The sequence below is a fragment of the Alligator sinensis genome, unplaced genomic scaffold (genome assembly GCF_000455745.1).
Source record: "Alligator sinensis unplaced genomic scaffold, ASM45574v1 scaffold223_1, whole genome shotgun sequence".
NCBI lineage: Eukaryota > Metazoa > Chordata > Crocodylia > Alligatoridae > Alligator > Alligator sinensis.
In genome coordinates this window covers 2,430,776-2,443,360 of record NW_005841936.1, presented here as the reverse complement: position 1 = coordinate 2,443,360, position 12,585 = coordinate 2,430,776, and positions in this window count along the sequence as shown.

Here is a 12,585-nt window from a genome sequence, read left to right as displayed (position 1 = left end):
CGTGCCTCCTACAATACAGTGGTTGGGTGGCTAATTGCTTCTGGTCTCAGGCTGGGAGGGTGACTTGGCTGCTCTCTCACATCACATCATCTGAGCAAAGTTCTGGCTGTGCTAACTTACTGGATGCCAAGTTATAGCTGTTCTCTGCCCATGGCTTCAGAGGCCCAAATTCTGGTGGACACTTCCTGGCATTTTACTTGGTGGTTGGCTGACACTACTGGCTCCTGTCTGAGTGGCTCCAGCTGTTGTCCTATTCCAGGGTCGCCTTGCTGTCAGATGAGATATTCTGAGTGATGCTTTTCAGCGTTTTACTGGTTTGGTGGCAATGGCTACTACTTAAACAGGAAGGTCAGGTTTTTCTTGCCTGCTAGAATCCACCTGTCTCTGGCTGGAGGCTGAGGCACTAGGTCAACATGAAACAGTGCACTGGTGTGCAGTAATAACTGAACTACCTCATACAGAAGTAACAACCAGGGGCAAGGAACCAGGATGACATGAGCTAGACTGCTTCTGGTTTGTTCAGAGCTTTCCACCTCCAGTATATTCTGAGGTACAGTACATTACACCATGCAGACAAAGCCAAAAAGATATAGCTAGATATCTACCTAGATAAAGTAGATAGGATGAGACCCCAGCTGGAGTATTGCACCCAGTTCTGGGTGCACACTTCAACAAGGACATGGAAAAACTTGAGAGGGTCCAGAGAAGAGCTACCCATATGATCAAGGACTTGCAAGACAAGCCATACGAGGAGAGGTTGAGGGACTTGGGCCTCTTCAGCCTACAGAAGAGAAGGCTGAGGGGCACTTGGTAGCGGCTTACCGCTAAATCAGGGAAGTACGTCAAGAACTTGGTGAACAACTGTTCACCAGGTCATCCCTGGGGAAGACCAGGAGCAATGGATACAAACTCCTGGAAGGCTGCTTCAGGCTCAATTCCAGGAAAACTCCTTCACAAGCAGGGTATCCAGACTGTGGAATAAACTGTGGTGGTGCAGTCATGTACCCTGGAAATCTTGAAAAGGAGACAGGACAGTCACCTCGCTGGGGTCACTTGACACCAGTTGTCTTTTCCTGCCTAGTGCATGTCATATTGAATGTAATAGTTTGAATGCTTGTAATAGTTGCCCATTAGCCAGTTTAGACAAAAGGGCAAGGTTCATCTTCTTATCTAGGTTCATTGTTTTACCTGGCCTTACAACAAATGTGCTTAAAGTCTTGGCTCCTCGATCTTATCTCTAGAGGCCTTTAACAAGTTATCCTAAGGACCAGAAAAATTACACTTAAACAAATATTCCGAGAGATCAAAACCCTAGAAGCCTTTTGAAAGGGTGTTGTAAAGAAAGGTCACCGCAGTGGTATGGAAAATCTTCCAAAGCAAAATTTAAGATAAACTAAATAGTCAGCAGACAAATTCTGTTGCAGAAGACAAACGGATTACCTAGCAAAAAACCTGTTGAGAAGGATCCGAGCCCATATGTGGGAGTAGTGATAGGTTTGGGTAGGAGGGGCCCAAGACGGCAACTCACCCAATAAAAACTGTAACCTACAGTTCCAATTTGGAGGTAACCTCACTTGCAGAACAACGAAGGAAGAATCACAAGTGTAGGCCGGATCAGACTGATCACCTGAACCACCCTCTCCGTGAACACGAAACTCTTAGTTCACACTGAAGCCACAGAGCGCCAGAGTGGGACCAAAGGAAGGGGACTTAGTCCTATCAGTATTGAGGCCAGCCCATTGAACCATACTACTGAAGCCAGCCCATTAAATTGTACTACTGAGGAATGAAACCATATTTAGGTGTTTGGCTTCTCAGAATTCTAGGATTGTAAGAATAATATAGTAATAACTTTTCTGGTTCAAATTATATAGTTAGTTGTAATTGTAATTGTTTTAAAGAAGTGCATTTAGAGTATTGTTCCATATATATAGTTATCATGTTTTTTATGTTTATGGTATTTCTTAAAATAAAATTGTGTTGTATAAATTAAGTGTGAAATCATTGTGAAATCGTGCAATTAGCTGAAAATTTCCCCAGCCAGTGCATCAAATGAATCAGTAAGTTGTGTGGGATCTTCTCTATTCCATAACCCACTAGAGAATGGCGTCACAAACAGGATGCGCTGGTTGCCCATTTCAAAATGGGGTGAATGTGTTGCAGCATTGCACGTTCCACAATGATAATGAGGGTACTTGGAAAGTAAATGTAAGGGATCTTAATAATGAGGATGAAACAATCACGTATAGTTTTGTGTTTACACAAGAAAGTTTAAGATGCTGTTTGGGAGAAATTCAGAAATCATATGGTCTGCAAGATTGGACCTTAGAAAACAAGGAAGTAAAGCCAGAAATAAAGGTGTGTAGGAAGAAAGAAAGTAAAAAGGAGGAGGGAGGACTCCGAGAGATAATGTGGAAGGTGTTAGGAAAAGGAGTTTATGATCAGTTAAAATTGCCACCAACAAGGGAGATAACGCGTTCACAGGCAGGAGAGATACTAAGAGAGTTAGAAGTAAGCTGGAAACAAGCATCAGGAGGTCCTTTGAAAAAACCTAATTACCCATCCCTCTTAGGAGAGGCAGCTCGGGGAATCATTCAGTTACTGCATAGGGTAGAAAATTTAGTGGCAGAGAATAATGCTCTAAAATTGGTTATGAACCAGAGTAAAGTGAATGAAATAGGAGACCAGGGGGAGAAACCAAGTAAAATATCTGTGCAACCTACTGCACCCGCTCCATGTTCTCCACCCCCATACGGCAAAGTTACAAAAGAAATGAAAGAATTAAAAGCAGAATATGAGGTAGGAGATAACAACTTTTCTGGTTCAAATTATATAGTTCGTTGTAATTATAATTGTTTTAAAGAAGTGCATTTAGAGTATTGTTCCATATACTATATATATATATATATATATATATGTTAGTTGTAATTGTAATTATTTTAAAGAAGTGCATTTAGAGTATTGTTCCTTATATATATATATATAGTTATCGTGTTTTTGATGTTTATGGTATTTCTTAAAATAAAATTGTGTTGTATAAATTAAGTGTGAAATCATTGTGAAATCGTGCAATTAGTTGAAAATTTCCCCAGCCAGTGCATCAAATGAATCAGTAAGCTATGTGGGATCTTCTCTATTCCACAGCCCACTAGAGACAGTGCAGAGTGACTAGACCCAATGATCTACAAGGTCCCTTCCAGCCCCTAACAATCTATGAATATCTCATTATAATGGCAGAGTGCAACATTATTCTAACCATATCTCTATGACAATGGGCTGGAAACCAAAACTGGAGAAAGGATTTCTACATACTCTGTAAGAGACTTGGAATCTATTGGGCAGTCAGGTGTCCCCTGGCAGCTTGACCTGGTATCCTTCCCTCTCTGGCACCCTAGGTCACTCTCCTACCTCTCCTGCCATGCTTTCATGTTCTGAATGATAGATATGGGACACTGGCAGATAGCCAGGTTACCAGTCTAGAAATACTTGCCACTACCAAGATCTCTATTTCATTCTTCATCATTTTCTCTCTCTCTAGGCCCAGCGCCTCTCCCAGAATCCACGCTCGTTAGCCCATGAACAAGTGGGCAGTGTTTCTAGTTGTAGACATCCGCTCTATCTGTGTGCCGTAAGCTTTGCCTTCCCACTAGGCTTACCCTCAAAACACCCACAACTTCCTTCACCAAAGTTTAGAGCCTCAGTCATTCCACTCACACAATTCCTGTGGGCCTTCCCAGTGTTGGCCCTGAAGATTGTTCTTACTGTTAAAATAATTAGCCTTGTACCTATAGTTAAAAATGGTTTAAGGCACAAAGAAGTTTGTCTTATACTTGCGCACTATACTGTATAGTGGGATCATTCCAGTGTCGTGAATCAGAGCAGCCGCCGGCAGCTGTCTGACTCACACCGGAGGGTTTAGATTTAGAGCTCGGCAGGCGGGTAATTGATGGATGGAGTGGAATTAACCAGGCACAGACACGTGTAGGTTACAGGAGTTTGTTTACTTACATCGCCTAGATAGTGATGACGACGCAGGCGAGCCTTTGTTCCGTTACAGCTTCGGTTACAGAGTTGAATACACGCATATAGCTTCGGTTACAGAGTTGAGTGCACGCAGTCAGGTTACAACAAGACAATGACGGACGTGGCGCTGGAACGAACGGTCGGGCTTGCAAGACTTTCTACGTCAATATTTTACGCTGATGGGGTGATTGATTGGGAATTGATCGAGTTCCCAACTCTCTGGTGACAAGCACAGGTGTTTCCTGTGAAATCCCCAGAGTTCTCCGACTTGGGCGGAAACCGTTAAACTATTTATAGGCAGAGGTGTTTGACATAGACACCCAATGATGGGCCGTTATGTGGAATCTTTAATTTTTTGGCAAGCAGCAGCTCTTTGTCTCCTCAAGTTACAAGGTAGTGGGTTAGGTTTCTCTACCTGTTACGTGTGTCCTACGTGTGAGGAGCTTACGCTTATTTTTTGACCAATTATATATAGTTTCCCCTAGCATTTTATTTCAGCTGACCAATTATCTACAGTACTCCGGCCGCGTTTTGTTTCAAGGAATTTTTGGCAGGGATGTCTTTTAACCCTTAATCGGCAAAATGAGGATGATTTAAATGGTATCTCTTGCTCAGTGGCATGGGCACAATTTAATTGGGTTGTGACATCCAGAAGGACTGACCTTTACACCTCTCAATCCCATATAGAGGGACGTGTAAAGGATCGTAGCATCTTGTGCAAATTTTAGTACCTTGTACACAACATCTTGAGTGACAGATAAAATTCTGGAGGGAATTTATGTACCATGTGTACAATTTAGTGCTGAGTGAGGAGCTGAGAGGGCTGCATGCATCCCAAGTATATAGGAGTCGTTGAGAAGAAGTTTGCAGGCTGGGCTGGGCTGGTCTCTGCTGGCTGGTACTGGTTCGTGTGTTCAGTGGTTGGATTGCTCTCTAGTGATTGGTTGCTGCTGCTGATGGTGTGGTTACCGCTTGCTATGGCTGGGAAAGGTTGCTGATCTCCAATCCTCTTGATGCTTGTTAGTAATGTATCACCCTGTACATACTTAGTCCCCTCATATTCACTGTATTGGTGTGTTGCTCCTCTTTTCTCAGGCGTTCTCAGCAGCCTCTTCAGCACAGGAGAATGGTACCTCATGAGACAGCACCTGAGGTCAGTAGTTTCCCTGTACTACCTGAGAAGCTCAACAGGTCAGATGGGCTGTCCCTGCTTGACGTGGTTGGAACAGCCATAACATTTCACAAACATTTCAGTTTTGACAAAACTTTATTTGAGAAGCTATTTGGGCCTGGGAGAAAGAATAGGAGAGAGAAAGCATGACACTCACTCTCTTCTCTAACAACACAGCTACCATTATATACTGGGCCCATAATAGGGGAGATCAAGCCCGGCTCTGCCAAATTTGGTGCCATTAGGGATAAAGATCTCTGGCTTACATTTACAAAGTTCTGATCTGAAAATGGATACTTCAACATAATTCCACTGTGAAAAAAAACATGGAAAAGGTTTGTTTTCCATTCCAAAACTGAACAAAAGTGATTCATTAGCATGATTTTTATTTTGCAAGTTTCAATTGCAATATACAAAAACACCTATTAGCCTCTTGATACCAGTAAAATATATTAATATTGTGGCTTTTTCTTTTTCTGATATATAATCGCCTTTTCAATACCTTTTAGCATGATCTTCTGTTTACAAAGCTTTTGGATATATAAAAACCATAATCATAGCAATTTCAGTATTAAGTCAGAAGCAAACTTCTTAGACTTACGTTGATCTAAAGCAATAAGTAATTCACAAGGAAAATATGTTTTAAAAGTGTAAAATGTCTTGCCCAGAGTTTTCTCTCTTTTATAAATGAATCCATAAAAACTAGGGGTACTTTATGGATCACTATGGCAGTAAGGCACAGAAACAAACTGGTGACATTTTTAAATACCTCTAGAATTCTAGGCTGACAATTTTGTCATACAGGTCTTTCCACAGCTACTAAATGAGAATATTATAGTTACTGTTACATAAAAGAACAGCAATGGACAGAACTTTGCACCAGTGTAACTAGGGGTAGACAAGCAGGGGACCAGCCCCTGGCATCAACTCAGAGGAGATGCCAGAATGACAGCACCCTGGGGAGTCTATACTGGAGGAGCAGAAATCAGGTGCACAGACACCATGACACTGCTGGAGCAGCACCAGCAGCAATCGGGGCAGGCAGATGGTGGCAGAGCAACAGCAGCCAGGGAGTTTGAGCCCCTAGAGCAGACAAAGCCTTTTCTGCCCCACAGGGTTTTGCCCAGGGTGCACACCTTCCTAGTTATGCTTTTGTAATATATAACAAGGGATATCACAGGTAAATTAAATTTGGTAGTAGGCAAAGGTTTTACCTTTTAAATCCAACATGTCCACCAAATTAAAGTAGCCTGAATAGTCCTGGTAATGGGATAAAAACCATAGTCCCTGTTGAGAACATGATTAATATGATGCAGTCTGTATATGATTTTTTGTTCTCCAATTTTACATTCAAGTTGATTTTTAAAACCATGGGCTTTTGAGTATTTTTAGAACTGATGGCAAATTGTTGTCCTTTTTTTCTTTCAAGTAAGGATTGCCCCATCTAGCCAATGTAGATAAGAGGGGAACTGTTTAAGCAGATGATAGTATATAAGACACTAGTGGTGGAACAGATTAACAAACCCTATAATATGCATTGTTTGGCCTGGGAATGACGAGGTCTGATGGGCGTACAGCTGGAATCTGAGTCTGTGGCAAGGCCTGGTGGATTGGTGAGCATTGCAGTTAGGTAATCTATTACTGGGGGGACATCGTTTGAGGTTAGGTGGCTGCCTATAAGCCAGGACAGCCTTGTCCCTCAAGGCTGCCTTAAAATAGTCATCATTTTCTAGAAGAGGTTTTGGGTTGTTAACAATGTTTCCATGATGTTCAAGCTAGGGGCTATAGCCTACAAGTGACAATCAGAGGGATTCTGCTGTCCTTGTGTAACCAACCTGTCCTCAATTGGATGGGATAGGTAGGCAGGCAACAGTGCTGTGAGAGGGATGCTGTGACTCGGGTACAGATCCCTCTATTCTCTTTAGAGCCACACCACACAAAGGATTGTTAACAATATACAGAATTTATTTAACATATAAAAAATTATATACAACTACACACACATCTCCATATATATATCTCCCCCAAAGCAATAGATAATATTAGAGAAAATTAACCACTACACACTCTTATACATACACATACTTATAACTATATTCGGGAATGGGGTTGCATGGGGTATGCTTTGAGAGCAGCCCCCTTACGAAGGACCCCAAGATCCTTAAGGTAAGCCACTAGGCCCACAGGGCGATCCCATGCAGGCCTCCAACAGGTAGGTACCAGATTCCCAATATAATACTCAACAAATTAAACAACAACAAAAATAGACTCCAAGAGAAAAAAATAACAACCTTAAAATTATTTACCAGCTAAAATATAACACAACTCACACAGTACAACCAGTTTACGAAATATTAGGCATGGCTACCCATTTTGTAGAACACACACACACCCAGTTCTCTGAAAGGAGTAGGGTGAGTGGGTCCCTTTTCTCTGGCCCCTCCCCTGAGAAGCCCCTATTCCCTGAACTCACAGTTGCCCTGAGCGGGGATGCACTAGGCTCCTCCCTGGACTGCAAAAGGTCCAATCAGAGTGAGGGGCCGTGAAAACCTCGCTGGGACCCCTCATCTCAGGTGCTCTGCCCCTGGATCGTAAACACACCAATCAGGAAAGGGGGGAGCACCCTCTCCTGATTGGTGGAAGAAATTCCACCAATGGTTCCACCAATGGTTCAGGGTCCTGCTTGAGCTGGCAAGCTGCACGCAAGCCGTGCTGCAGCCGGCACACCCACTACACTTGTCACATGGTTGGGGAATTGCAGAACAAGAAATCATCCACAGACTAGGCTGTTTTAAGCATAGCCTCAACAAGGTGCCTCAATAAGACATGTTTTCTTATCCTAATTCTTGGACTAGCTGTTGTTAACTTGAGTGTCCCTCAAGGTGTTAACTGATTTGTTCCCCTCAACTGATCCAATTAACCCACATTTAACCTTTCCCAGCAGTGTTCCTTCCCCTGTCTCTTTCCTTTCTATAAAAAACAATTCTGAAACTCCATTCATACATATGACAAAGTAGGTTGTTGCATACAAAAGCTCATTGCTCTATGTAGCACTTCGTTCATGAAGTTCTACCCTACCCTACCTTTTGCCTACATATAACTAGGAGAAGAGAAAGGGTGAATCAAACTTTTAGACATGCGCAGTTTTGCCCAATTTTACAGCTAAGAAAGAGACAAATTAAATAACCTAAAAACTCAAAAAGGAAGAACACTTGGAGTCATACCTAAATATATATGCATGTAATTTTTAAATGCAGATTCTAAGATCCAAATCCTTGTAATGTCCCAAAAGGGAAAATCCACATTAAAATAGATGTAAAAGAAGCATAAAAGGACATCTATATTCTGGCTATCACCAATGAAAACTTCTTTCTTTCCAGAGCTGCAATCCAGTGGTTCCATTGACAGCTAACCACACCATATTGTCCAAGAACTTCTATCTGGGATAGCCTGCAAACACGTTTCTTCATTTTAAGGTCAGGGAACTCTACTACTGGGCTGGAACATTTGTTCTACACTTCCCTGCCTGGCATGGGCTTTCTGTAAGTCAGTTGTGTGCAGCCCCCAACCAAGTTTGCACTTCAGATGTACCTCCTCTATATATTACAGGCAGCACAGGGAAAGAAGCTGACAAGAATTAAAATAAAATCTAGCTGACAGCTCTAGGGTAAATGATGTTTTCATTAAGTAAATTATATTCTAAAACCCTATTACAGATCTATATATATACACACAGGGATATGACATTAAGAACAAAGATGTCAGAAAATGATTTTAAGATATAGATTCAAAAGAATTAGTCGTTCTTATCTGCAGGTTAAATGAATTTAAAAACAGGAACCGTGTTGAATTTTGTCAGGGCCCCGGAAAGAAATAAAATATGCAATGACTCCTTTCAGCCACTTCACTCCAACTTCCACATACCACCCTCGCTCCAGCCCTTTCACAGCCACTGTTGTTTATCTACTGCCTGTAGCAATTCCCTCGCTCCATACCACATGTTCCTGAGTCAATCTACTCAGGAAGACAGAAAACAGTTGAAGTGCAACTTTCTGGAGGTGTAGAGAGATGTTAAGAAATTCAATCCCAACTGCACCACTCAAGGTCTCTAAGTATGGACAGATGAATAAGTTACACTCAATTAAAAGACAGGAGCAGAGGAGGAAACGTAAATGCACATCAGCTGCTCTACAGTAACTCTTCCCTGTATCTGCCATAGTAAGGAGAAGTTAAGACACACTATTGGTATTCCCCACATCTTCAGTCTAGATTTCCAGCTCATAATACCCTATGGTAAAACATGAAAAGTCATCTGGATCTAAAAATGTTTTATTAATTCACCCCTTGGAGTTTCTCAATGGTCGCTTGCTGGTTGGGCACGCAAGGAAGATTCCCAAAAGGTTTGGGCAGTTGTAAAGAAAGCACAGCCTCCAAACTGCTCGTGCACCAATCCTAAGGAGAGCCTGCCTTTCTTCAAGAATGCCTGGCCTCTCCGCATTGTTAACTTCATGACTTTCATGCAGCAAAATGGATTTATATCAAATCTCAGGAAAGTTTCCTAAGCTGCAGTACTGCAGAAAAAGACCTGGGAGTTGCAGCAGACCACAGGTATCAAACATATGGCCTGAGGGACAGATCCAGCCTGTGGAGACTACAATTCAGCCCATGGGTCTCTGGATCGAACTGTGCCAGAGCAGGTACACAGAGCTGGTCTGGCAGGGCACTGCATGCAACGTGAGTCCTGTGCTGGCCTCCTCTACTGTGTGCAGCACACACAGACAGACCAGCCCTACATGCAGTGTGCACCGCACCCAAGGCTTACTGTGCACATGACAGCAGGGCTGACATAAGATGTACACTGCCTACAGTGCACACATGGGATCTGACACTAGATGGGGCACAGGAAGTCTGTGGTGCAAGCTATATGTGGCAACCTGCCAGACTAGCCATGAGCACCGGCTCCAGCACAGCTTGATCCAAACCGGCCCTGGAGCCTCCAAGCAGAACTAGTTCAGCTGGGCACTGGAGTCCAAGGCATGCAGCCCACACCCCAGACTGACACCCTGTGCTTCTGCAGTACCAGGTCCAGCCCACACACTGCAAGTAGCACACACTCCACACTGCTACTGCATGCACAGCAAGTCCTGAGGCTGGTGTGTGGCACATGGGCTAGACCTAGCACCATGGGCGCTGCATAGGAGGTCAAGTCCCAGTCTGGCCCACAGACTGCTCCAGCAACCTTCATCTAGTCCACAAGACTGGAAGAGTTTGACACCCCTGCAGCTAAATAAGCACCAACAGCATACTCTTGTTGCAAAACAGGCCAACAGTATATTGCATTGTATAAACAGGAGTGTCACTTGCAAATCAAGGGAAATTATTCTTCCACTCTATTCAACACTGGTGTAGCCTCACCTGGAATACTATGTCCAGCTTTGTACCCCATACTTCAAGAAGGATGTGGACTGATTGGTGAGAATCCAGTGGAGAACGGCCAAAACAATAAGAAGCCTGGGAAACATGACTTCTAAGGAAAGGCTGAAAGATCTAGGATTATATAGCCTGGAGAAGAGACAACTGAAGCGGGATTTGACAGCAGTCTTTAAAAACCTGGGGACAATCAAAGAGGATGGAGATAGGCTTTTCACTGTGGCCAAAGGGGACCGAACTATGCGCAATGGCCTCAAACTGCAGCAGAGGACAGATCAGAGAGTAAGAAGAACTTTCAGACTTCAAAGGTGGTCAAGCATTGGAACAGGCTATCTAGAGAAATTTTCAGGAGCTTGATGGACAGACAGCTGGCTGGGTGGCTTAGTTGGGGATGATCCTGACTTGAGGAGGAGCTGAATTAGAGGGCCTTGTGAAGTCCCTTCCAGCCCTACTTTCCTATGATCATAAATCTAAGAAGAAAAGGACCCAGCTGGAATAAGCAGCCAGAAAAACTGTGGAATCTCTTCGCTGGAGAGTTTCAAGAGGCAGGTTTGTTTAGGACAGTTTAGGAACAGCAAATCCGGCCCCTTTTCAAGATGTTGAACCAGAACCTTCAGGTTCTATGAAAAGGGCACTGCTATTACTTGCTTCTCTGCCCTCACAGCAATTGTTTACTTGACCAAAATGTGCATACAATATGCATGTTACTGTTAGTAAAAACAGCATTCCACTTGAATCTACACTCGGTCTAAGAGTTACGTTTCAGATAGTGGTTGCTCACAAACCCAACCCTTGCTACATTCCCACAAAGCTTCACCACCATGAGGTATGGTAAAAGAGATTCTATAAGCTTAATGGGAAAATGGAAAGTGGCAGGGAGAGAGAGAAGTTGCATGCGTACACATGTTCCATGCTTCCTTTCTAACTGATGATCACTTGTTACACTGGAGGAGCATAAAAGTGAAAACCTCTTCTGATCAGTAATATTTCCTCCCATACACACAGTCACGAATGGCACGTGCCCCCAGTGGCTGGAGGGACATGGCTGCGCCGGTGGCAGCGGGAGCCCAGTGGCAAGGAGCGGGGAGCTCTCGCAGATGCTGCCAGCACTGTTGATGGCATGGGGAGGGGGGTGGTGAGCGCCGACCACAGGTCAGCAACCACCCACAGGCGCCACCGGCAGTGTCAGCAGCAGCCAGGGGTGATCATGGACCACCTGCAGATGCTGCCAATGGTGCCTTTTTGCAGGGGGCACACGTGTATGCTGTGCACAGTTACAAAGGTATGGACTATTGGCATTTTTACATGTGCTCGGGGGGGGGCCTTTAATTAAAGCGGCTCCGAGATCCGTTCTAATTGAAGTGCTTGCAGCATCTCATGTATCAGTGTCTCCGCACTTCAAAATGGCGACAGGGGCACTTTAGATAAAGCTCAAACGAGCTTTAATTAAAACACCACCACCACCATTTTGAAGCACAGGGATGCTGATACATGAAGCATTGAAGCTGGCTGGAGCACGCTAAATAGCAAACTGTAATTACAGCACATCTAATCAACCTCCCCACATGTGTACAGTCCTATTATAACTCTTTGTAAAGCTGTTGTGATTCTTCCATGTATGGGAGGTTGGCTGTTTTCACCTATCTGCTATGTATTGTGTGTTCTGCATTTCCAGCATGCACCCACAGTATTGATATGCTGGAGGACAGGCCCCCAGGAAGGCTGTCTGATTCCTGGGTAGTCACAAACCTCTTTGAAAGGTACAAGGCTATTAGTGTACTTAATTTCAGCTGTATGTGGGAGTAGTTAATGTTTGTTAGCTGAAACAATGAAAAACAGCACTCTAGGGACTGTTAGAAAATGCCACAAGACTAGACTGACGGCAAATATGGGGGACTAGGAACTAATCTGGGTGCAGCTGTGCATCTGTATGGCAGAAGCAGTCAGAAAGCATGTAGGGA